Source organism: Callithrix jacchus, chromosome 10, assembly GCF_049354715.1.
Source record: "Callithrix jacchus isolate 240 chromosome 10, calJac240_pri, whole genome shotgun sequence".
Lineage (NCBI taxonomy): Eukaryota > Metazoa > Chordata > Mammalia > Primates > Cebidae > Callithrix > Callithrix jacchus.
In genome coordinates this window covers 29546070-29572779 of record NC_133511.1, presented here as the reverse complement: position 1 = coordinate 29572779, position 26710 = coordinate 29546070, and the positions used below count along the sequence as shown (strand labels likewise).

The 26710-nt window shown below is 41.5% G+C and overlaps 1 long non-coding RNA gene across 1 annotated transcript; it reads left to right on the top strand.

The window, feature by feature from the left end:
• The first annotated feature begins 351 nt into the window (after positions 1–351).
• Positions 352–14486, top strand: LOC103796077 (uncharacterized). Its single transcript, XR_013523132.1, has 3 exons — positions 352–478; positions 614–708; positions 14284–14486. It is a non-coding gene; the product is annotated as an uncharacterized LOC103796077 (long non-coding RNA).
• The last annotated feature ends 12224 nt before the right edge of the window (positions 14487–26710 follow it).

Sequence of the window (26710 nt, the reverse complement as noted above, 5' to 3'; positions counted from 1 at the left end):
ATTAAGATTGTTATGTTAAGTTATTGTAAACCACAAACAATCAAATTTCTTTGTCAATCATGTTCTTGACTGTAACCATCATGGATATTTTGTCATTTGCAGACAATTGTTGTCTTGTTTTATCCTTTTCAAAAGATTTATAATCAGATTCATAATCAGATGTGGGGCTTTAACAGGTGCTCTCAAATGCAAATTTCTCATAACAGAAAATGTATAGGATTAATGGAAAGCTAAAATGTTTATAAGTGTCAAGCAGAACAAGAGTTAACTAAATGGACTGAACTAGTACAGAGCTGATATGATATTTTTGACTTACCCTTGGAACATTGCTGATCCTTGTTTTGTTTTTCAGGGTCAAGAAAACTTATTTCAAGTTATTTATGGCCTTTAATAATTGAGCAAATTATACTTCTCTGAGCAAATTCTGAAACATGCTTGCTTCTCTCTGCCTGGTTCCTCTATCATTCAGAAACTAGTTGTGAGTATTGACTTATATCAATATAGTTGTTTGCATCAGTGCAACAAGAATCCATTTTCTTTTGTAACAGGACACAATTGGAAAAACTGATTGTATTACCTAGGCCTTGACTGGAAGAGTGTGTTTCTCTTTCAGGAGTCAAGCTTGACTTGCAGAGCTGATGAAAGGCCCTGGGGAAACTGGCCTTATACTTTGTCCACACAGCCCCTGTACAGGGTTCCTAACCTGTGGTGAGTAAAGAATATCACGTTCTAATAGGCCCAGGAACCCCATATTCTTGGAATCTCAGGAAAAGAGGAGTTTACCCAACTCAGAGAGTACAAACCCATGGTGGGGCTCTGCTTTAGAGAGTCCTATCTGAGATTACTTGTGGAACAGAAGTCCGTAAGAGCCAATCTGACAGGTCTAAGTAAAAGTAATTATTCTTGTTGTACTTTATGCAAAAAACCAGACCATGTATAAGACTAAAGTCTATTTTGAGAACAACTCAGTCCTATCATAATCTGTATTTAACAGAAATGAGGACTAGAGAGAGATAAATTATGTTTTAAAACTTATCATACAACTGTCATTAATTTCTAGTCTTATTAGTTGTTTTTAGGTTCCTGTCTACATTTTAAACCAACCCTGCTTATTCCTGTAAACCAATGAGTGATCTCTAGCTGCAGCTCAAAGGAGACAGAAAGGGATGGGTAATATAAAAATCTGGAACAATGTTCCAGTTCTGGGCAATTATCCTACAAAACCTGCCAGGTAATAAGAATAAACAGATTACCCATAACCCAAAGGTTTCCTTTTTGGAAAAGTAAGTCCAAGAAAGCTAACCAAAGCCAAGTCCATGCACCCAAATCTTAACAGGCATAACTATAGCCACCAGTTATTAGGGCATGTAAGCAGCCTTGGGATTTTTTTAGGCTGTCCTTAAGCACCTTGTTTCATTTTAATACATGTCCTCTAATAACCCAAATTGTTTCTTTTTGCCTAGAGGCTATCAACCTCCAAATGGTAATGCAAATGGAGCCATACATAAATGCCCCTTTCTTCTGAAGATCCTTAAACCAGCCTTGGGAGGAATCCTAGCTGCTGTTTCCTACATAATGCCCCTCTTTAGTGTAAAGTAGCCAGAAAGATTAACAACCAGTCTTCCTAACAGCAGTTAGGGTTTCCACTCCTGACATGGGGGATGAGGAAGAAGGAAAGGAAAAATTAGTTGTGTAAACAACTAACAGACTAGTCCTTGGAGAACCTGCCTGTCTGAAAACTTGTGAAGCTGCCTGACTGAAAAATCACAGCTACAGGCAAAAATAGAGCAGCCTGGACAAAATTCAGACTGCAGCTGTACAGATAATCCACAGATGAAGGGGCAAGACAGGCAAAGTCCAGCACGAAGGCTGTTTGTTCTACGTATGATTAGCGAGCTCCTAGGAAAAAGTTTCCTCCCCTTTTCAGACATGTACATGGTGGGCTCCATGGGAACTTGCACAGGGAAGAAGGGGGCTTACTTAAAAAAAAACCCCACACTTAACAAAACAAAAATCTTTATTTTGTGCTTGTCTCAAGACATACTCACAGCTACGTAAGTAAGGGAGAGTTATGCAGACAGTTTTATAGATAAGAAAAGTTACTCAAACAGTTACAGAGATAAGAGCAGTTTCTTATAAAAGCTTTGAATTCAACTGTAACCCAGCAACCATCTGGGACCCCTCTTCTCAGTGGAGAGCTTTCTTCTTTCGCTTATTATATTTTTGCTCCAACCTCACTCTTTGTGTCCACGTGCCTTAATTTTCTTGGTTGTGAGACCACGAGTTCAGATAATACCTTAGACCATGAGATGAATGACCCTGACCTGTTTCAGGAGGATGGGTGTGCACCCCGTTACCCTGGCTTCCCCCGGTACCAGCCCATGGACTGTGTCCCACAATCTTCCTGGGCAAGATTGTGTCAGCCAGCAGTCTGACTGCATGCCAAGCACCTGAGACCTGCTTTGTGGCCAAGGCATGACTTCTGGGACCACTTTCCAGAATTTGCTCATCACCTACTCCTGAGGATGCTACTCCTAAGCCCCAGAGGGACCACATGGCTGTGACTTTTCTGAGAATCAGCCCTGCTAGTGGAGATAACTGCCACTAAAAACCACCATCCCTTCATTTGTGCCACGGATATAACTATAAATCTCAGGTGACTTCATCAGCAGGAGCACTCTAAGAAATTTATTAAAAGTGAAACATAATTGTACAAGTAGTTAATCAACCACCACAGGGCATGATTAACAAAGCAACCTTCCCTTCCCTGCATCCAGCAAATTTGTGAAACTCCCTTTTTCTTTCAGCTTGGGACCACATGCACAAAGCAAAATTTTTGCATCCTGTTCCTGACTTTAGAGGTCTTAGTTCTAGAGGATAGGATATTTCCTTAGGGAAGGGATATTTCCACCAGGAGACATAACAATGATCCCAAGAACTGGAAGTTAAGACTTCCACCTGGCCACTTTGGGGTCCTCATATTTCTCAATTAAGATGTAAAAAAGGAGTTACAGTGTTGGCTGAGATGATTGGTTCTGACTACCAAGGGGAAAATTGGACTACTATTCCACAGTGAAGTTAAGGAAGAATAAGTGTATCCAGAACACAGGAGATTCCCTAGGGTATCTTTTAGTATTGCCGTGCCCTGTGTTTTATGTCAATAGAAAACTACAACAAGCAGGGCTACAAATGGCTCAGATCCTTCAGGAATAAAAGTTGAGGTTGTCCTACCAGATAAAGCTGAGGTTTTTGCTGAAGGCAATGGGAATACAGACTGGGTAGTGGGAAAAGGTAAACACCAGCCATGACCATGTGACCAATGACAGAAACAAAGATGGTAATTGCCATGTCTATTTTCTCCTTATATTGCTATAAACAGATATGTCAGATATGTGTATATATCTTTATCCTTCTGCTCTTATTCCCTTATCATGCAACATAAGGTGTATTTATATTTTATACCATACTATTTAAGTATTGCTAATTTAATTTAATTATTTATTTTTGAGCCAGGGTCTGGCTCTGTCCTCCAGGCTGGAGTACAGTGGCATGATCTTGGCTCACTGCAACCTCTGCCTCCTGGGCTCAAGCCATTCTCCCACCTCAGCCTTCCAAGTAGCTGGGACTGCAGGCACACACCACCATGTCTGGTTAATTTTTATATTTTTTTGTAGAGATGGTGTTTCACCGTGTTGCCCAGGCTGGTCTTGAACTCCTGAGCTCAAGCCATCTGTCCACCTTGGCCTCCCAAAGTTCTGGGATTGTGGATGTGAGCCACCGTACCCAGCCAAGTATTGTTAATTTTACATCATAGTATCAAGTTATAGGATATCAAAGAGTAAACATCTCTCAAGGATTTTACCTCCTCATCTGAGAAAGAAGTTACTGTGTTTTTTATTATATCCAGAATAGTATTAAGGCAGGTGGAATTATGACCTATTTTTTTTATTTGGAGAATAAGTTTGGTTTGAGGAGATGTGTATGGGTGCTAAGTTGATAAAGGGTAAACTGTGACAGTAAATTTTATTTGTCACCTTGACTGGGCTATGGGTTGCACAGGTTAAACGTAATTTTTGGTGTGTCTGTGAGAGTGCTTCTGGATGGGATCAGTGATTGAACTGATAGACTCAATCACTGGCTGAATTACAGTGCTGGGTCTCTGCCATGCAGATGGCAGATCATGGCACTTCTTGGCCTCCATAACTGTGTGAGCCAATTCTTCATATAACTATCTCTTTCTCTCTCTCTAATATATTTATATATGTAAATATAGTTATGTGTTACTAATATATTTATATTTATATTAGTAAAATACATATTTACATATATAATATATATATACTGGGTATGGTGGCTCACACTTGCAATATATTATATGTATTATATATAGTATATTACTAATATAAAGACAATATGTATATACTATTTCTTCTGTTTCTTCATAGAATCCTGACTAATATATGTGAGTTAATTATTTTCACTAAATTTGGAAAAAAAATGGCAATTTTTTTTCAGGTATTATTTTCCTCCCCTCTTCTGGATACCGCAGTTATGTGTGCGATAGGCTACTTGATACTGACCCACAACTTACTGATGCTTTGTTTAGTTTTCTTCTGGCTTTTCTTCCTCCCAGTGTTTTATTTTGGATAGTTCCTATTGCTGTATCATCAAGTTCACAAATCTTTTCTCCTACAGCATTTAATCTGCTGTTAATTCTCCCAGTGTATTTTTTCAGTTTAGTTGTTGTATTTTTCATTTCTAGAAGTTTGGTTAGGCATTCCATTCTCCTCCTGACTATATTCATGCTTTCTTGTTCCTTTTGAACATATGGAGTGAATTTATAATCCTTGCCTACAAATGCTAACATCTGAGTCATATGTGGGTCGATGTCTGTAGGATGATTTTTTTTCTGGTACTGGGTCATATGTTCCTGCTTATTTACATACCTGGTAACATTTTATTGAATGCCAGACATTGTACACTTTATGTTATTGGGTCTGGATTTCTAAACATGCCTTTAGATACTTTACTTTTACACCGAGGGCTAATTTGGCCCTGCTGAGGCAATATGCTTTTGAGAACTGTACCCAATGCCCCACTGTATGAGGAGATCTTCCCAAACTGGCTGGGGCAAACACTATTTCTGGTCCTATGTGAACTCCTGAAATTGTTCTGCCTACTCCTCTCTGCCGTTCTTTCCCCAGCCTCAGTAGTCTCCTTATACAAGTACATAGTAGTACTCAGCCGAAGTCTTGAGGGACTGCTCTGCAGATCTCTGGAACCCTCACTCTCTTTAGTTCTTTTTCTTTGATACTTTGCCTCACAAAGTTTCCTCACTTTGCCCTGCTGGAACTCCGAACTTTGTCTCCTTAATCAGTGAGACTGTTGGACTGTGTTTTGGTTTCTTTTTTGTGCGGTCAACATGGAAATTCTCCAGGCAGTGAGCTGGGAGTATTTGCAGGGCTCGTCTCGCTTGTTCATCTCTCAGGGATCACTGTCTTGCACTGCTTGTTGTTCAATGTCTGAAAACTTTCACTTCATATATTTTGTCCAGCTTTTAGTTCTGCAAGGAAGGAAGGTAAATCTAGTCTCTCTTATTCCATCATGATTAAGAATAGAATTTTGTTTTGGTAAACAGATTTCATCTTGTTTAGGTAGCTTCACTTTATTCCTATGTTAGTTAATGTTTTTATTAGAATGTTGTTAAATATTAGAGAAACACCCTTTTATGTTAATTCATAAAATCATGTGGGTTTTTCCTGAATTTATAAATGTTATGATTTATGTAGATAGGATTCCTATTGTTGAATAGTGTTTGCATTTCTGGAAGGAATCCTCATTGGTTAAGCATTTTACATTATTAAAAGCAGTAACAAAATAACTGATGTGATGGGAAGTCCAGGGATGTCTGGTGTGTCACCTTAAGAGCTGCCTATCTGGATTGGCAACATCCCAAGGGATTCATCACAAAGATTGGCCTGCTAGGACTTAAGCATCAAAATGAATTTTTTTTCCTAATAGAGCTATTAAAAATTATGGTGGTCTCTTTGACAATTTAAAGGATTCCTTTTTACATTTGGAAGTATATTTTTCACTTATAAGACTGATTGAAGTTGTCTCACAATGCACTAATGCTCTTCTTGTCTCTTTTCAGTGTTTTATTCTCCTTGTATTTCAATTTGGATGGCTTGTATTGCTGTCTTCAAATTCGCTAATCTTTTCTTAGATTAGTTCACTAATCTGTTCTTCTAATCTACTGTTAATCTCACCCTATGTATTTTTGTGTTAGACATTGTAGTTTTAATTTCAGAAGTTCCATTTGAGTATTTTAAAAATATTTCTATGTCTCTATCAACACGTTCAGGCTTCTATATTTTTGAGCATATAGGATACAATTATAATAACTATTTCTATTAATTCTTTGGTCTGTCATTTCTGGGTTGTTTTTTCATGTTTGTTTTCTTTATAGTAAGGGTCATGTTTTCCTGCTTTTTTGCATGCCTGGTAATTTTTGATTAGATGCAAGACATTGTAATTTTGACCTTGTTGAATGCTGCACCTAAAGCTGGATGAAAGAGAAAGAATCTTGGTGGCTGCCACTCTGGCTGGAGAAGCTGGCACAAGGCTCCCTCTTGTGGACACAGCAAGGAAAGAAAGAAAAGTGGATGTTCTCTTCTGGAGCAGCGACCTCCAGCTCTGCCTCTGGACTGAAACACACTTGGCATGCTGTGCCTTAGCTGAGGGCTTGTGACTCAGGACAGAAGTAATGATGGCGACAAGAGCAGGGGAGAGATACGGGAGAGGTACAACCCCGGCTCCAGGACACAGTAGAGCTCAATATTGGGAAGGGGGACTTCAGTATCAGTAAAGTGAGCCGTAAGAGAAAGGAAAGCAGCCTTTGCAGACGGAGGAGGAATCAATTGAAAGGAGGAGGTCGGGCGCGGTGGCTCAAGCCTGTAATCCCAGCACTTTGGGAGGCCGAGGCGGGTGGATCACGAGGTCAAGAGAGCGAGACCATCCTGGTCAACAAGGTGAAACCCCGTCTCTACTAAAAATACAAAAAATTAGCTGGGCATGGTGGCGCGTGCCTGTAATCCCAGCTACTCAGGAGGCTGAGGCAGGAGAATTGCCTGAACCCAGGAGGCGGAGGTTGCGGTGAGCCGAGATCGCGCCATTGCATTCCAGCCTCGGTAACAAGAGTAAAACTCCGTCTCAAAAAAAAAAAAAAAAGAGGAGGGGAGGTGCTTGCAAAGAAAGTTGTCGGTAGTGTCTAGAGGCTGTAGGGATCATTCTCAAGCCATCCAAGAACTCTGAGAAGATTGGGAAGAAGCTGGAATTTCACTGTCTTTGCTAGGATGGGCTCAAGTCAGATGCTATTTTATTTAAGTGCTGTTATTTTTGTTTTGATATTAACCCTGTCAGGTTAGTGAGCCTAGAGAATATCTGCTATAAATGAAATAAAATTCTGAAATGTTAATGTGTGGGAAGGAACTAGTAAGGTTTGAGAAATATAACCTGGGCATGTAATGATGCTAGAGAATCTTTGCCTGAAAGTTTTGGATGCACAAAAGCCCCTTATTGTCATTTTATTTATTTGGTTATTTCTTACTAAGATGGAGAAAGTCTTACTGTATAATGCCTAAAGATCTTATATAAGAGTGATATTAGCTTTTTTCCCCTATTTCCTTCTAAAACAATTATTTTATTTACATAGGTTATTGGGGAACAGGTGGTTTTGATTACATGAATAAGATCTTTAGTGGTGATTTGTGAGATTTTGGCCCACCCATTACCTGAGCAGTATACACTGCACCCAATTTGTGGTCTTATCCATCACTTCCTTCCCACCCTTTCTCCCTGAGCCCCCAAAGTCCACTGTATCATTCTTATGTCTCTGCATCCTCATAGCTTAGCTCCCACATATAAGCGAGAACATACGTTACTTGGTTTTCCATTCCTGAGTTACTTCACTTAGAATAATAGTCTCCAATCTCATCCAGGTTTCTGTAAATGCCATTAATTCATTCATTTTTTATGGCTGAGTGGGATTCCATCATATATATATATCACAGTTTCTTTATCCACTCATTGATTGATGGGCATTTGGGTTGTATCCACATTTTTGCAGTTGAGAATTTTGCTGCTTTAAACATATGTGTGCAAGTATCTTTTTTCATATAATGACTTCTTTTCCTCTGAGTAGATACCCAGTAGTGGGGTTGCTGGATCTACTTTTAGTTCTTTAAGGAATCTCCACACTGTTTTTCATTAGTGATTGTATTAATTTACATTCCCATCAGCAGTGTAAAAGTGTTCCCTGTTTACCATTTCTATACCAATATCTATTACTTTTTGATTTTTTGATTATGGCCATTCATGCAGGACTAAAGTGGTAAGTGTATTGCATTGTGGTTTTGATTTGCATGTCCCTGATCATGAGTGATATTGAGCGTTTTTCATGTGTTTCTTGGCCATTTTCATTTCTTCTCCTTCTCCTCCTTCTCCTTCTTCTTTCTTCTTCTTTTTTAGAGATGGAGTTTCACCATCTAGGCCAGGCTAGTCTCGAGCTCCTGACCTCAGGTGATCCACCCACCTCAGCTTCCCAAGGTGCTGGGATTACAGGCATGAGCCATGGCACCCAGCCTTCATATCTTCTTTTTAGAATTGTCTATTCATATTCTTAGCCCACTTTTTTGATGTTTTTTTTTTCTTGCTTATTTGTTTGAGTTTATTGTAGATTCTGGATATTAGTCCTTTGTCAGAAGACTAGATCATGAATATTTTCTCCCGCTCTGCGGGTTGTCTGTTTATTCTCCTGACTGTTCCTTTTGCCGTGCAAAAATTCTTTGGTTTTATTAAGTTCCAGCTGTTTATCTTTGTTTTTGTGTTTTGTGTTTTTGTTTGCTTATGTATTCTTGGTCATAAAATCCTTGCCTAACCCAATGTCTGGAAGGGGTTTTTCAATGTTATCTTCTAGAATTTTTATAGTTTCAGATTTTAAAGTCCTTGATCCATCTTGAGTTGATTTTTTTTTTATAAGGTGAGAGATGCAGATCCAGTTTCATTCACCTACATGTGGGTTGCCAAATATCCCAGCACCATTTGTTAAATAAGGTGTCCTTTCTCCACTTTGTGTTTTCGCTTGCTTTGTCGAAGATCAGCTGGCTATAAGTATTTGGGTTTATTTCTGGGGTTTCTATTCTGTTCCATTAGTCTATGTGCCTATTTTTATACCAGTATTGTGCTGTTTTAGTGACTGTGGCCTTATAGTATAGTTTGAAGTCAGGTAATATGATGTTCAGGGTATCTGAGTCTTCCTGATTTAAGCTAGGAGGATTGTATCTTTCCTGGTATTTATCCATCTCCTCTAGGTTTTCTAGTTCAGGCAAGTAAAGGTGTTCATAGTAGCCTTGAATGATCTTTTGTATTTTTGAGATGTCAGTTGTAATATCTCCCATTTTGTTTCTAATTGAGCTTATTTGGATTTTCTCTTTTCTTTGCTTGGTTAATCTTGCCAATGGTCTATCCATTTTATTTATCTTTTCAAATAACCAGCTTTTTGTTTCATTTATTTTTTGTATTTCTTTGTTTGTTTCCTTTTCATTTAGCTCTGCTATGATCTCGGTTATTTTCTTTCTTCTGCTGGGTTTGGGTTTGGCTTGTTCTTGGTTCTCTAGTTTTATGAGGTGTGAAGTTCAGTTATCTATTTGTGCTCTTTCAGACTTTTCGATGTAGGCATTTAGGGCTATGAACTTTCCTCTTAGCACCGCCTTTGCTGTATCCCAGAAGTTTTGATAGGCTTTGTCACTATTGTCATTCAGTTAGAAGAATTTTTAAATTTCCATCTTGATTTCATTGTTGACCCAAATAATCGTTCAGGAGCAGGTTATTTAATTTCCATGTATTTGCATGGTTTCAAAGGTTCTTTTTGGAGTTCATTTCCAGTTTTATTCCACTGTGGTCTGAGAGGTGCTTGATATAATTTCAATTTTCTTAAATTTATTGAGGCTCATTTTGTGGCCTATAATATGGTCTATCTTGGAGAAAGTTCCATGCACTCATGAACAGAATGTATATTCTATGGTTGTTAGGTAGAATGCTCTGTAAATATCTGTTAAGTCCAGGGTATAGTTTAAATGCATTGTTACTTTGTTAACTTTCTGTCTTGATGACCTGTCTAGTTCTGTCAGTGGAGGATTGAGGTCCCCCACTATTATTGTGTTTTTTTCTATCTAATTTCTTAGGTTTAGTAATAATTGTTTCGTAAATTTGGAAGCTCCAATGTTAGGTGCATAGATATTTAGGGTTGTGATATTTTCCTGTTGGACAAGGCCTTTTATCAGTTTGTAATGTCCCTCTTTGTCTTTTTTAACTGTTTTGCTTTAAAGCTTGTTTTGTCTGATATAAGAAAAGCTTCTCCGGCTAGCTTTTGGTTTCCATTGGTGTGAAATGTCTTTTTCCCCTCCTTTACCTTAAGTTTATGTGAGTCCTTATATTAGGTGAGTCTCTTGAAGGCAGCAGATAGTTGGTTGGTGAATTCTTATCCATTCTGCAATTCTGTATCTTTTAGGTGGAGCATTTCGGCCATTTACATTCAACATTAGTGTTGAGGTAACTATCATTCTATTTATCATGTCATTTGTTGCCTGTATATCTTGAGTATTTTTAAAATTGTGTTTTTGTTTATAGGTCCTGTGAGATTTATGCTTTAAAGAGGTTCTGTTTTGATGTGTTTCTAGGATTTTTTTAAAGGCAGCTCTTTTCTCGTAGTGCTGGCTTGGTAGTGACAAATTCTCTCAGCATTTGTTTTTCTGAAAAAGATTGTATCTTTCTTTTATTTATGGTGCTTAGTTTCACTGGATACAAAATTTTTGGCTGATAATTATTTTGTTTAAGGAGGCTGAAGATAGGGCCCCAATCCCTTCTAGCTTGTAGGGTTTCTGCTGAGAAACCTGCTGTTAATCTGATAGGTTTTCCTTTTTAGGTTACCTGGTGCTTTTGCCTCACAGCTCTCAAGATTCTTTCCTTCATCTTAACTTTAGACAAACTGATGACAATGTGCCTAGGCAATAATCTTTTTGTGATGAATTTTCCAGGTGTTTTTGAGCTTCTTGTATTTGGATGTCTAGGTTTCTAAAAAGACTGGGGAAGTTTACCTTGATTAGTCCTGAAATTTGTTTTCTAAACTTTTAGATTTCTCTCATTCCTCACGAATGTCAATTATTCTTTGATTTGGTCATTTAACTTAATCCCAAACTTCCTGGAAGTCTTTTTTTTTTTTTTAATATTTTCTTATTCTTTTTTCTTTGTCTTTGTTGGATTGAGTTATTTTGAAAACCTTGTCTTTGAGCTCTGAGGTTCCTTCTCTTGCTCACTTGCTTCTATTGCTAAGATTTTCCAGAGCATTTTGAATTTCTATAAGTGCCTCCATGCGTTACTGAAGTTTTGATGGCTTTTCATTATATGCAATATATTTCATTGAAAATTTCTCCCCTTTTTTTTCTTTTTGTGTTATTTTTCTTTTTTTTTATTTCCTTAAATTGGGTGTTGCCTTTTTCTGGCACCTCTTTGATTAGGTTAATAACTGACCTTATGAGTGCTTTTTCAGGTAAATCAGGGATTTCTTCTTCTTTTGGATCCATTACTGGTGAGCTAGTTGATTTTTGGGGGGTGTTAAGGAGCCTTGTTTTGTTGTATCGCCAGAATTGGTCTTCTGCTTCCTTCTTATTTGGGTAGGCTCTGTCAGAGGGAAGGTCTAGAGCTCAAGGCTGTGGCTCAGATTCTTTTGTCCCATAGGTTGTTCCCTTGATGTAGTACTCTCCCTGTTTTCCTAGGGATGTGTCTTCCTGAGAGCTGAGCTTTAGTGATTGTTATCTCTCTTCTGGATTTAGCCACCCAACAGGTCTACCAGGCTCTGGGCTGGCACTGGGGGGTTGAGGTTTTCTGCACGGAGTCTTATGATAGGAACCATCTGTAAATCTTCCAGCCATGGATACCAGCACTTGCTCTGGTGGAGGTGGCAGGGGGTGAAATGGACTCTGTGAGGGTCCTTAGTTTTGGATGTTTAATTCACTGTTTTTGTGCTGGTTGGCCTCCTGCTGGGAGGTGGCACTTTCAAGAAAACATCAGCTGTGGTAGCATGGGGAGGATCAGGCAGTGGGTGGGGCCCTAGAACTCCCAAGAGCATATGCCCTTTGTCTTCAGCTACCAGGGTGAGTGGGGAAAGATCATTAAGTGGGGTCAGTGCTAGGCATCTCTGAGTTCCGACTCTCCTTGAGTGGGTCTTGCTGTTGCTGTTGTGGGGGATGGGGGTGTGGTTCCCATGTTAATGGAGTTATGTTCACAGGAGGAGTATGCTGCCTCTGCTGTGTGTGCAGGTTTTAAGGGAAGTGAGGGAAAACCAGCAATTACAGGCCTCACCCAGCTCCCACACAACCCAAAGGGCTAGTCTTACTCCCACTGTTCCCCACTCAACAGCACCAAGTCTGTTTCCAGGTGGTGGGTGAGCAGGGCTGAGAACTTGCCCCAGGCTACCAGCTTCCAAGCTGTGAAAGCAAGTAGGCCCTTTGTGCTTCCCTGTCTGTGATCTGCACACTGGATTCACACCCTCCCCAGAGTTCTGGCCAGGAGACTTCTTGTTCAGTTGCAATTGTTACAAAGTTCAGCTGGAGGTTTCTTCTCCCTGTGGCCTTTTCGTGTATCTGGTATCCCTCCCCCAAAACCCGGTGAGGCAAGGCAGAAATAGCTTGCTAGGGGACCCAGAGAGCCCACAGGGATTTTCCCACTGCTTCCTCGACCCCTGCGTTTCACTCGGCTCTCCAAATTGACTTAGCTCCAGGTAATGTCAGAATCTTCTCCTGTGATCTAGACCTTGAGATGCCCCAGTGTGATTGTGTGTTTGAAATAAATGATGCTCCTTTCCCACTTCCACAGTTTGGGCACTCACAGTATTTGAGGTGTCTCCCAGGTCCTGCAGGAGCAATTTGCTTCAGAGGGTCTGTGGGTTCTCGCGGCTTTCCTGATTTATTCCACCAGTCACTCTGGAGCAAAAGTTCGTGAAAAAAAGAGTCCATATTCTGCTCTATCTGAGTGGGAGCTGCAGTCTAGTCTTGTTTCCTGTCTGCCATGATCCTCCCAGAGAGATATTAGCTTTGACACTTGTCTATGTGGATGAAACAGTCACAGGATATCTTAATTTCTATTTTAGTATTCTTCATATATTTTCTGCATTCATTTGCATGTCTGCCTTACCAGGAACTTCACACAGCACCATGCTTTGTAATTACCATGTTCTGAGTGGCTACTAAGTGACAAATATTTATGTGCTTTATGTGGCTTGACTTACATACCCTTCTGAGCAGCTGTATAAATTTCATCTTCTTATTTTCATTTCCAGGTCTAGGAAATGAAGGCACAGTGAGATAAATTAAGTTGCCCAAAGCCATATGGCAATTAAGACTTGAACTCTAAAAGGGTTTTATTTTTAACTTTATTGAATGAATTAATTTTTTTGAGACAGGATCTTGCTCTGTTGCCCAGGTTGGTGTGCAGTGGCATGATCACAACTCACTGCAGCCTCAACCTCCTGAGCTCAAGGGATCCTCCCACCTCAGCCTCCCAAGTAGCTGGGATAACAGGAAGATGAGACCATGCCAGACTAATTTTTTATTTTTAGTAGAGATGGGAGTTCTAGGGCCCCACCCACCACCTGATTTTTTGCCAAGGCTGGTGTTGAACTCCTGGGCCCAAGCAGTTTTTCCACCTCAGCATCCCAAAGTGCTGGGATGACAGGCTTGAGCCACAATGCCCAACCTGTTTTGTTAATTTCTAAGTGCCCTGCACCTGTCCTAAGGAGTGTGGCATAGTCCTTGATATTGGATAACTAGTAAGGCAGGGTATTTTGTATGAGAAGTGCAGTAACCACATAGTGAATGGAAGATGATGCTGTAGACTTGCCCGTGGTTCAGAGCTGGGACACTGCTTACCAGGACGCAACTTCCAGAATGGCTGACTAAAACTAGAAAATGCAGACTCCACTGGGACTTTGTGTTTCTGTTTTTTTTTAATGGGAAAATTAATTCTGTCATTTACTTTCAGAGAATTAGTGGGAGTGACATAAAATTGTTGATAAAAATCTTTGGAAGTATCAGTGAGGGGATCTGCCAGCATTGATGAAATTATTTCATTCATAAACTGTCTAAGGGCCCAGGGCAGAGAACAGTGACATGGAATCTCCTTTCCTTGAGATCTTATAATCACACCTGCCTCCTTACCTCCATCCAGGTCTGTTAAAAAAACTCCAAAAACAGGGATTTTTAGGCCCACTTGCACTTAGCCTCCTCTTCCCACCTCCTGTTCATCTCCATTTCTGATGTTCCACTGCCCTCACTGCCAGGAAGTTCTGCAGAGAAGAATGAAGAAGAACTTTATGATCTTAACGATGTTCTCCAAAGATATTATCAGCCCACTATCAGCCTTATTTATTGGTATGTTTCTATAGCCTTTATTTGACACCTTTTCCCATCATTTAAAAGAAATCTGGTGCTTCCTTGAATAATTTCTTGAGATTTGTGCATGTCTCCCAGCATCATTTGTCCTTTTAACAAGCACATTCCTTCCACTGCTCATGGCCAACTGGGGTTCACTACAATCATGGAATCCATGTCTTGCAACAATCAAGTTTATATCAAACTCGAATTTATTTATTTACTTATTTATTTTATTTATTTGTTTTTGAGACAGAGTCTCACTCTGTCAAGTGGCGCAATCTTGGCTCACTGCAACCTCCACCTCCTGGGTTCAAGCTATTCCCCTGCCTCAGCCTCCCGAGTAGCTGGGACTACAGGCACATACCACCATGCCTGGCTAATTTTTTGTGTTTTAATAGAGACAGGGTTTCACCCTGTTGGACAGGATGGTCTCAATCTCCTGAGCTCGTGATCCACCTGCCTCAGCCTCCCAAAGTGCTGGGATTACAGGTGTGAGCCACTGCACCTGGCCCTTGTTTATTTGCTGAGACAGTTTTGTTCTTGTTGCCCAGGCTGGAGTTCAGTGGTGTGATCTCAGCTCACTGCAACCTCAGCCTCCGAGGTTCAAGCAATTCCCCTGCCTCAGCCTCCTGAGTAGCTGGGATTACAGGAACGTGCCTGTAATTTTTTTGTATGTTGAGTACAGACAGGGTTTCTTCAAGTTGGTCAGGCTGGTCTTGAACTCCCAATCTCAGGTGATCTGTCGCCTTGGCCTCGCAAAATGCTAGGATTGTAGGCATGAGGCACCACACCTGGCTGAATTTATTTTTTGTTCCTGAGAACTGTAATTTCACTTCAAGGTCTATACTGTACCCAACAGAGCTGCATGCCTGTTTACTGAAAACACGTCCTAGAATATTCACAACATTGCTATTACTGATGCCCTCAAACTGGAAACTACTCAAATTCCAGAGAGTAGAATGGATGAATGAATTGTAGTAATATTTATTGAATACAATACAAGACAAGACAACACAATATAATATAATACAATAATGATAATAAATTTACTGGAACTATATTGAAGAAGGATGAATCTCACAGACATTATGTTGACTGAAATGAACCAATCACGGAAGTGTATATATTCCATAATTCTGCTACAGAAAGTTCAAAGAACAGGCAAAACCAATGCACAATGTCAGAAGCTGGGATCTCATTTACCCTGGGGTAGGGGATGGAGTATTGGCCGGAAGTGGGAGTGATGAGTCCCTCTGCCATTTTTGTTGCATTCTCTTTATATGGGTGCTGGTTTTGAGAGTGTGTTCACTTTGTGAGAATTCATTGAGCTGTAAACTTATGACTTACGTAAATTTTTTTGTATGTATGGTTTTATAAAACTTACAGAAAACAAAGAAGAAATACATTGGCATACATTAGTTGGACTCTATTCTGTGCTATCTTGGAAAATGTTGTTGGAAGACAGCTAGTCCTTAGCATACTCCCTGACCTCCTGCAATCTAAGCTCTGGATCCTGGTCAACTTTGGGAGAATAATCAAGCCAATTTTCAGAGAAGCAATTTCTGTGTCTTTCAGGTCCTTGTGTTCCATGGGATTAGGAGCATTAGGGACCTGGTTTCATTGTGATCCTGACTGCCCATCCGTTCTCTCGTCATCATTTGAAGAAATACCAGGCTCCTGAATTCATCTGCACAAACAGAGCTGACCGGGCTACCTGCTGCCCGCCATCCTGTTGTCTTTCTTGCATTGTTCTGGGACTCTGGCCATACACACCTTCCAAAATAACTGTGCAGTTGTCATCATTGTTTAGGAGACTATTTTGGAACACTGGCTTAGCTTGGTGATGTGTGGGGATCCAGGAAGGGCCCCAGCTGTCGGGAGGGAGGCCCAGGGCTATCAGGGAGCTGGGGGTGGGTAGGAAGTGACAGGGACTGGGCTGCAGGAGGTGCAGTGGGGCCCACAGGGAGGACCATTTCTGACACGTGTTTGGTCTTGGTGTGGAGAATTGGAAAGAAAGAGGAGAACGGATGGGGTGATCAGGTGCAGGTGGGAGGAAAACTGGAAGGGGAGAAAAGAGTGAAGGAACATTAGATTGATTGGTGCTGTGGAAGAGGTAAGGAGAGACATTGTTCAGAGAGGAGGGGCTGGGAAGTGAGGGTGTGAGTTGAAGGGCACTAATGGTACGCTGACATATTTTTTAAAGAGTGGTTTCTACAGCCTGGAGGACTTGAGGACAGCTGTTGGGAACCTTCTACGAGGTGATGGAAAAGTATAATTGGGAGTGAGGGGGTGTGATGATTGACAGGCAGCCTAAAGTTGAGTCAGGTGACATCCTGCCATCTTTAGCAATGTAATAGGTGGTCAGATGAGCTCACAGTATCCAGGGTGGGGGGCGGGGGGTGGCAGAACCATATCATAGGGATTGTGACAGAGGAGCTGGATAGATGTGTTCTCAGGGGGCAAAGATGGAATTCCCTTCTCTTTTTTGTTTTCTCTTGGTGTCACAGGCCTGCAGAAACATCACACCATGAATTAAAATCCCTCAATTGCACAGGTTTTTGCACCCCCATGACTTTGCAGGGTCTCTAGCTCTTTCAAAGTCAGCAGCAAGACAAGGGCAAAGCCTGGGTTCTCGTGGGAGTGTTTCATGTACTTGTGTACAAATTAGCCCCTACAGGGACTGTGCATCTCCATGTAACTCTGCTGGGCACTGGGGCCATGTGCTCTGTTGGTCTATGGGAACTCTCCCCAGTTATAGTTTAAGAGAGGGGTTTTCAAAAAGGGATGCTAATGTCCCAGGATTTTATGGAATTTAAGTAAAACTTCTTTTTTCTGTTGTACTCAGAATGTTCTAAAGCTTTGTTCCTAGGTCACCTCACAGTGCATGGATTCTTTCCTTTCTCTTTTAGACACAGGGTTTTGCTGTCTCGCCCAGACTGGAGTGTAGCAAGTATTCACAGGTGCGATCATAGTACACCTCAGCCTCCTGGGCTTAAGCAATCCCCCTGCCTCAGCCTCCTGAGTAGCTGGGACCATAAGGAGAAGCCCATGCCAAGGTTCAGTTCTTCTTTCCTACAATGAGTTATGGTCCAGAAAATTTTCTAACTCACCCCCACCCTTCACTCCACAGAAGGACTTCCACTGGGATTCCAGCCAACATGCCAGGCTCACTTGAATCCCTGGGATGAATCCAGCCTCAGTTGAAGTGCAGATTACTGCTTCATCTCAGAGCCTGGCCATATTGAGGAGCAGACGGTTTTACTCGTCTGCCTGCTGGCCTCTTGCTCCATTGTCTAGGCCTGTCCTTTCTCACCTAGTGTCCTAATCCCCTCCTCACCACCTCACAACAGAGAAAGCTCTCGTTCTGTGTTGCTTTCTCTCAGGATTTTCATGCTTTTTAAAAGAGCCAGGGCACGATGTGCTTTCATGCAGGACCTAAGCAAATAAGGACATCTCAAGGAGATGCCCAAGTCTTACCCTGGTGCCCACCCACCATCCTGGAGAGGACAGTTCCTGTTCATAGTGTCCATGATTGTTTATGTCAAAGATCCAGGGAGTTTGCAAAAACCTCTTAGAACTAATAAGTAAGTTTAACGAGGTTGCAGGACATAAGGTTAATATATACACACACACAAATCAATTATATTTCTATACATCAGCAAATTAGGATTCTCTAGGGAAACAGAACCAATAGGATACACACACACACACACACACACACACACAAATATACCCAGGCGTATATATGTGAGAGGTACACACACGTGTGTGTGTGTGTGTGTGTGTGTTTAGAAAGAGAGAGACAGAGAGAGAGACAGAGAGAGAGATTGGTTAATTTTAAGGAATTTGCTTGTGTGATTGTAGGGGCTGGCATTTGATTTCTACAGAGCAGCCTGGAAGGCCAGAGATCCAGGGAAGAGCTGATGTTGGAGCTTGTGTCTGAAGGCTGTCTTCTGGTAGAGTTCCCTCTTCCCCAAGGAACCTCAGTCTCTTTTCTCAAGGCCTACAACTGATTGGATGAGGCCCACCTACATTATGGGGGGTCATCTGCTTTACTCAAAGTTGATGGATTTAAGTGTTAATCACATCTAAAACATTTCTTCACAGCACCATCTATACTGGTGTTTGACCCCAAACTGTCTACTATGGTTTGGCCAAGTTGACACATGAAATTAGCCGCCAAAACCATAAATATGTGATTGGAGAACAAAATTGAAAATCAATACCACATAGAAAGTACCAAAAAATGAAATAGGTAATCATATGACTGCAAGCTACAAAATGCCAATGAAAAAACTCAAAGAAGATATAAACAAATAACAAGAAATACCATATTTGAAGATTGGAAGACTTAACATTAAAAAGTTGCCAATTCTGCCAAAACTGATATAGAGATTTAATACAATTCCAGTCAAAATCTCACCAGGACATTTTGTTGGTATTGACAAGCTGATTTTAATGTTTACATCAAAAGGCCAATACTAGAATAGCTAAAACAACTCTGAAAAATAAGAATAATGGTATAGGAATCATGCTACCCAGTTTTAAGACCCACTACAAAGTTACAGTAATCAGGACAATATGGTACTGCATGGGAACACAGAGATCAGTGGAACAGAACGGAGTCCAGAAAGACAGCTGCTTAAATATGGCCATGTAATTTTTGACAAGGTTGCAAAGATAATTCAATGAAGAAAGAATCATCTTTTCAACAAATGATGTTAGAACAACTGAACATTCATATAAACAAACAAAAAACAACAGACAAAAGAAAACTGACTGACCCCTTACAGCTCATACACAAAAGAACTCAACATGGATAGTAGATGTAAATGTAGAAGTGAGGCTCTAAAATTTTTAGAAAAGAACATAGTATAGAATCACTTCCTGGGATTGGGAAAAGAGTTCTTAGACATGGTACTATAAGCACAATTCATAAAAAAAACAGATTGATAAATTGGTCTTTATCAAAATTGAAAGACTTTACTCTGTGAAAGATGCTACTAAGAGAATGAAAACACTATAGCCTGGGAGAAAAAAATCTGCAAGTCACATCTGTCACTGGCTTTTGCAGAATATATAAATGGGAAATAAAACACAAAAAGATGTTCAATATCATTAAGCATTAGAAACTTGCAAACTGAAATCACGCAAACCTATTAGAATTGCTGAAAAAAGGAAAACCTTTGGTAATATCAAGTGCTGTTGAGAATATAGAGCGATTGCAATTTCCAGAATGCAATCTGGAAAAGTTTGCAATTTCTTATAAAATTAACATGCATTTGTCATATAACCCAGAAACCCTACTTCCTAGAGAAGTGACACTTACGCTTACATAAAAACCTGTATATAAATGTTCTATTGACAATTCTATGATTATCTGATGTTCTATTCATAATTGCTCCAAGCAAATATCCTTCAACAGCTGAATGAACAGGTAAAGGGATAAAGAAGTTGTGGTATATCCATACAATGAAATACTACAGGAATAAACTATTTACACATGCAGCAACTGAGCGCTTTCCAAGGCATGATGCTGGGGGAAGGAAATAGTCTCAGAAGTTTACATACTGTATTTCTCATTTTTCAGAAGATAAAATAGTGATGGAAAATAGATCTGTGGTTGCCAGGAGTTATGGATGGGAGAGGCTGTGATTATAAAGGGCAAACATGAGGGAGTTTTTGGGGGTGTGATGGCACTATTTTGAATCCTATTGTGGCAGTGCTTACATGAATCTATACATGTGTAAAAATTACAGAACTTTACACCAAAAAAATAAATCGTTTTGTAATTTTTCTTTTAAGATAGGGTCTTATTCTGTTGTTCAAGCTGGAGTGCAGTGGCGCAATCATGGCTCCCTGCATCCTCGACCTCCTGGGCTCAGGTGATTCTCCCGCCTCAGCCTCTTAAGTAACTGGGACTACAGGCATGTGCCACCACGTCTGGCTCATATTTTATATTTTATAGAGACGGTGTTTCGCCATTTTGTCCAAGCTGGTCTCAAACTCCTGGGCTCAAGCGATCCATCTGTCTTGGCCTCAAAGTGTGTGAATCACTGTGCCTGGCCTGTATGATGATTTAAAAAATAATATTAATAAAATTATAGAGGATAAGAATTGGATTCTGAATATGGGGCTTGAGTTCCTCCTTGGTAAGATGAAGCTGATGATCTATAATCTGTGCATTCACAATCAAAATGCTGACCCAGCCTTGTGCCTCTGTTCTGAGACTTACGTATTTGGATCTGCTTTCTTGCTTTAGATCCATTATGACTGAAAAAGACTTTAAAAATTTGCTTTTCCATCCCAGAAATGACAGTTCCCAAACTTTCTCTCAAGCTGCTCAGCATGGGCCTCCAGCTCTGCTCTGCACACTCTGATAGCAGAGTGCTTTTTCCCACCCCCAGTTTTTGAAATACGACTTCCATACAGTATAATACATAGATCTGAAATATATAATTTGATGAGCTTTGGCAAATGTATACAGTGATGTGTTCGTACATGTTTTACAACTGGCTCTCTGGTGGGATAAAAAAGTCCTGCTTTGTAGTGTTTGCCAGTTTCTGGGGTATAAATATTTCCACCACGGTGGATTCCAAGCTATTAATGTGATGTTGACTGGCTTGCAAACATCCTGAAAAATTAACAGTTCACTCCCTTGATGGAGCCAGCGGGCTTCAGCATACCACTGCCTGTACATAACAGTGCAGCCAGCGCCCAGATTAACATTCAGGACATGCCCATCACCCCACAAGTTCCCTAGTGACCCTCTTCAGTCAGTCCCCACCCCTGTCCTGTGCCGACACGATTCTGATTTCTACCGCCATCAATTCGATTTTCATATTCTAGAACTTTATGCAAATACTGTGTGTGTATATATATATATATATATATATATATATATATGCCTGACTTTTTATTTTTACCTTAGATATGAGAGTCCCTCCTACTGTGTCTATCTTTTTCATTGCCCAGTAATATTTTATTGTATGGATGTACTATTGTTGATTCTCTTTTAGTCAGCATTTGGGTTGTTTAAAGTTGTGGGTTTTTCTGAGTAATCTTGAAAGTACTTGAGTGGCTATAAAAAAAGAGGTCCTAATATTCCTGGCAAAACTTTCTTCTGGAAAGAGGGAATAGATCCTGAAGCTTCAGATTTTACTGGTGATAATGAAAGAGCATCTTTGAAAGTGTCTAGCATGTGGCAGACATTCAATAAATGTTAGTGGAGTCTCACTTTGGCAGAATTCTGTTTCTAGGATCTGTGCCCAGAAATAGATTGTCTTTTAGAGAAAGGTCAGAATCAGCCATTCTAGAGAAAATTTAAAAATACCTCAGAGAGATTCCATCTTCTCATTTGATAAATCCATTTCAGAAATGTGGGGAGTTGGGAGAGACAGCATGGGGAGAAATGCCAGATATAGGTGATGGGGAGGAAGGCAGCAAATCACACTGCCATGTATGTACCTATGCAACAATCTTGCATGTCCTTCACATGTACCCCAAAACCTAAAATGCAATACAAAAAAATAAATTAAAACAGAACTATCATTCAACTCAGCACTCCTATTACTGAGTATATACCCAAAGGAAAGTAAATTGTTCTACAAAAAAAGAGAAATATTTCACAATTCTAATAATTAAAAAATGTCTATGTGATGTTTTTATGTTATACTTTAAAGCCTACCTATTACACATATTATCTGATTTACTTCATACACATTTAAATTTTATTTTATACACATTATTTTATTTAACTTTTGCTACAATGCTGCAAGGTAAATACACGTTTACTTTTACAGATAAGGACAAAGGAGGCTCAGACATAAGACTTAGCATAAGTCACTTTCCAAGCTCGCAAAGGTAGTGAGAATTTGATCGCGGTTGCCTGACTCCAAAATGCATGCGTTTTCCTCGGCAATGTGCAGCCCCACCATGTTCACACCTCAGTGCACACAGGAAGCACATATTATTCAGATCATCGCTACCCATTTTTCTTTCATCCACGTTTTTCCAGCGAGCAAAACATTTTGTATTGTCACTTTCTTCGTTTCAGAAGTAGACTTTGAATAGGCTCAATACCGCCTGATTTAAGCAAGCAAAGGGCAAGTCCTTACTTACAATGTGATAGAGTATTCGGCAGATGGCGCTGTTTCCACACGAGTGTAGTGGCGGCCACACGAGTTATGCTGCCAGGGGGCGTCGCGTTCTGCCGAGAAGCGTGCCTGCCTGGAGCGCTCCTGCCACCTGCCCAGAGCCGGCTGCGACTGCAGGGCCCACGCCTCCGTCGCGGTGCGTTCTTTCCCTCCAGGTGGGACGCTGCAGGCCCAGCCGTTCCCTGTGCCTGCAAACAGCCAGAGCTCTCACATGGATAGGCTGCTGGACCAAGCTCAGTCCAGGAGGCCAGCTTCTACAGCTTCTGCTCAGCTATCCCGGACAGCACCGGACTGTGCACAGCCTCCCCTAAACCTCATTCTTTGCAAGGGCAAAGGGAGCAGAGAGGCGTGCGCCTGTTCTTGCCAAGTTAGCACCGAGAAAGTTTCATCAGGGAGAGGCAGGGGCCTCCGAGCCTCGGCAGAGGTGAATGTTGGCAGCCCGTGGCCTGAGACATTGAGTCCGGGATATCTTCCCCCAACCGCCTCATCCAACGGCCCCGGGGCAGGAGGGATCCCTGCAGGCGCAGCAGCGTCGTAGGCCCCAGGTCACTCCAGCGGGAACCCAGCAGCATCACAGAGGATAAAAGGTCTTTTATTACCTCTGCAGGGTTTTGACTTCTAGGAAGTTCACCTCTCTTAGGTAGCAGCAGGAGGGAAGGGGGAAAATCCAACACCGAACATAAATGGATGAGAATCCAGTAGGAGTTGGGCCAATCCGAATGTGAGGAAAGAAGGAAGGACATTTTAGAGGAAGAGGAACCTAAGAAAATAGTTTTTTTTAAATGGCTTTAGTGAGATAATAATATAATTGATATACAACACATTGGACATATTTGATGTATACAATTTGATGTTTGTGGACATACGCATACACCCATGACACAAGATCAATATAACAGATGTATTCCTTCCCTCCCAAAGTTTTCTTGGGTCTCTTTATTTATTTTTTGGAGACAGAGTCTCACTCTGTCCCCAGGTTGGAGTGCAGTGGTGCGACTTCAGCTCACTGAGCCTTGACCTCCTGGTCTCAAGCAATTCTCACACCTCGGCCTCCCAAATAGCTAGAACTACAGGTCTGCAGTACCATATCCAGCTAATTTATTTTTATTTTTTGTAGAGATGGGGGTCTCACTATGTTGTCCATGCTGCTCTTGAACTCCCAGCGTTGAGCGATACTCCTGTCTTGGCCTCCCAAATTCTAGGTTTTTATTTATTTGCAGTAAAAAACACTTCACATGAGAGTTACACTCTTAAAGATTTTTTTTTTTTTTTTTGAGACAGTTTCACTCTTGTTGCCCAGGCTGGAGTGCAATGGCAGGATCTCTGCTCACTGCAGCCTGTGCCTCCTGGGTTCAAGTGATTCTCCTGCCTCAGCCTCTCGAGTAGCTGGGATTACAGGTATGTGCCACAACGCCCAGCTAATTTTTTATTTTTAGTAGAGATAGGGTTTCTCCATATTGGTCAGGGTGGTTTCAAACTCTTGACCTCAGGTGATCCGCCTGCCTGGGCCTCCCAAAGTACTGGGATTACAGGCATGAGCCACTGTGCCCGACCACTCTTAACGAATTTTTAAGTGCAGAATGCCGTATGTTTAGCTATAGGCACAGCCGATCCCTGGCACTCACCCATCTTGCGTATCTGTGACTTTACACCCATTGAGCAGCACTTCCCCATCCCCCATCTCCCCATCCCCAGACAGCCACCATCCCAGTTTCTGCATCTGTACATATGTACATATGTACTATTCCAGATGCCTCATGTAAATGGAACCATGCGGTCTTATTCGGTCTTTGTCCTGCTGTGCCTGGCTTATTTCATGGAGCGTAAAGTCTTCTAGGTTGAGCTGTGTTGTCTCAAATGGCAGATTTCCTTCTAGAAAATGATTTCTTACCTGAATCACTGCCCCGCTTCCAGGGCTGATGTAAGAAGGGCAGGAAACGAAAGAACACAATATTCACTGCACTCCCTTCTCAGCCATATTACTGAGCTCTCCATGCCTTGCACGAGTCCCAGTGCCAGCCCAGGATAGCAGCAAGGGAGTGGAAAGAGCTCGCTTCCAGCAGGCCTGAGTTTGACTCCTTGATCTGTCACCACAGACTGTGGCGAACTTTCTCACTTGTGGAATAGGGACAGTAGAGCTTTCCTTATAAGTTTGTTTTGAGTATTAAATGAGATAAGTAGATGGAAAAAACCACCCGTGCAGCGCCTGGCAGTGAGTGCTACACAGTAAATAGTAGCAATGATGATATTTCACTTCCGAGTTCAGCACTTTTCCTCGGCTTTATAGAATGAATTCAGAGAAAATGTACGTCTTCCTATCCAAAAGAGATCACATGGAAAATGACCACATGTTTCACCATTAGTATTTGTAGTGTGAAAAATATTGTGCTGTAAGCACTGTGGGGAGATATGGAGAAGGAAGCTCTTGAACTTTAGGCAGACTCTGGTGGGTGGAGCAGCTGGGCTGGGAGATGAGAGCAGCCTGGTCGTCCCTTCATGTAAGGCTTGGGTGCTTCTCCCTTGCTGCTTCCTGAGTCCTAGCCCTGGCCAGTCCTCCAAGGGCCTGCGTTCCACCATGGCCAGGCATCTCCATTACGAGTTTGCAAAGCTTGTTTTCTCTCTTGGAGTATTCCAGGCAATTCAGGTCAAAGAAAGGATTTTGAATCAAGCCCTTGGCTACTTCAGATGGAAGTGCTTAAAGAAATGAGTGAGTGGAATAATTCTTTAACTCCATGATCTGACTCCTGTTTACATCTTCAGTATTTTACTATTTTAAATTGTTTTTAGAGTCAGAGTCTCTCTCTGTCACGCAGGCTGGAGTGAAGTGGCACAACCACTGCTCACTGAAGCATCGACCTCCTGGGCTCAAGCGGTCCCTGCCTGAGTGGCTGAGTACACAGGTGTGCCACGACATCTGGCTTGCATCTGCAGTATTCATTCTCACTATTTTCCGCCTCATCAGCTTTGCTATACTACTTGCAGTTTCTTTCAGGCTATGCCTTGTGAATACCTGTATACCCTTCAAGATCTGCAGAGGCACTGCCTCTTCTGATGCCTTCGGGTTGGTCTAACTCTTCCCTCTTGACCCCTTCACGGTTTATCCCTTTTATGGAATCAATAGCGTCTATCCCAGAAATCCAAAATTTTCACTGCACTTGATTATTTGCTTATCAGTCTCTGTTTTCTGGGCTGTCGTCTCATTGAGCTCACATTCACCTTTGAATCTCTAGCATGCAGCCTGAGGATGGGAGCTCGCACTGGGTAGGTATTTTTGAGTGAATGAAGGAAGGAAGAAAAACACTCTTCACTTCGTGTTTAGGGAAAAAATTAGATAATACAGGGATTTCCCTAAAAAAACAAACCCAGCCTATGTCTCTTGGAACCACACCGAGCGTGTTTGCCTTGGACAGCTAGTCTGATGCTTTCTTCATTGCTGCTGTGGATGTCTGTGAGCATGTTTGTCTTTTAAAATTACTTACTGGAGCAAGAAGTTCACTTTTACTTCATAAGGTAGATCCTTCAGACAGTCACCACTTTTAAAATACAGACTTTCCCTCTCCTCCTTGAAAGGTTTTTCCTGGGCTGCGTGTTGCAAGGTCCTTCCTTGCCAGTCTGTCAATGCTGCCTTGTCCCTTCCCCTGGAGCAGAACTGGGGTTACCTCTGGTAGCTTTGGATGTGGCCATCCAGGATTGGGGTTGTAGAAGTAAGACTCAGAGACCTCAAATAATCTTTCCATTACTCAGCATTGGAAGATTTCAAAGAAAGTATGTGCAAGGGGCAGGCGGTGGGGTGCAGGATTGCTTAAATTTGGGGGGTTGCTTTTCTAGGGCCGTGAGAGTTGTTTCGCTGGGTGGTGTTTGGTGCATGCAGCTCGGCTGGGGGTCGCTCCCAGTAGGCAACTCCTAAGTGCCAGCCTGGGCTGTCTGACCTGGGGCTACTCTCCATTGGCAAATGCCACCCTCTGTCTCCCATCCCCTCGCCCCTAATTCATGGAAAGGCAGGAAAGAGCTTTGGGAAATGGGAGAGAGCACAGGCCGCAGTGTCCTCTGGATGGACTTGTCCGG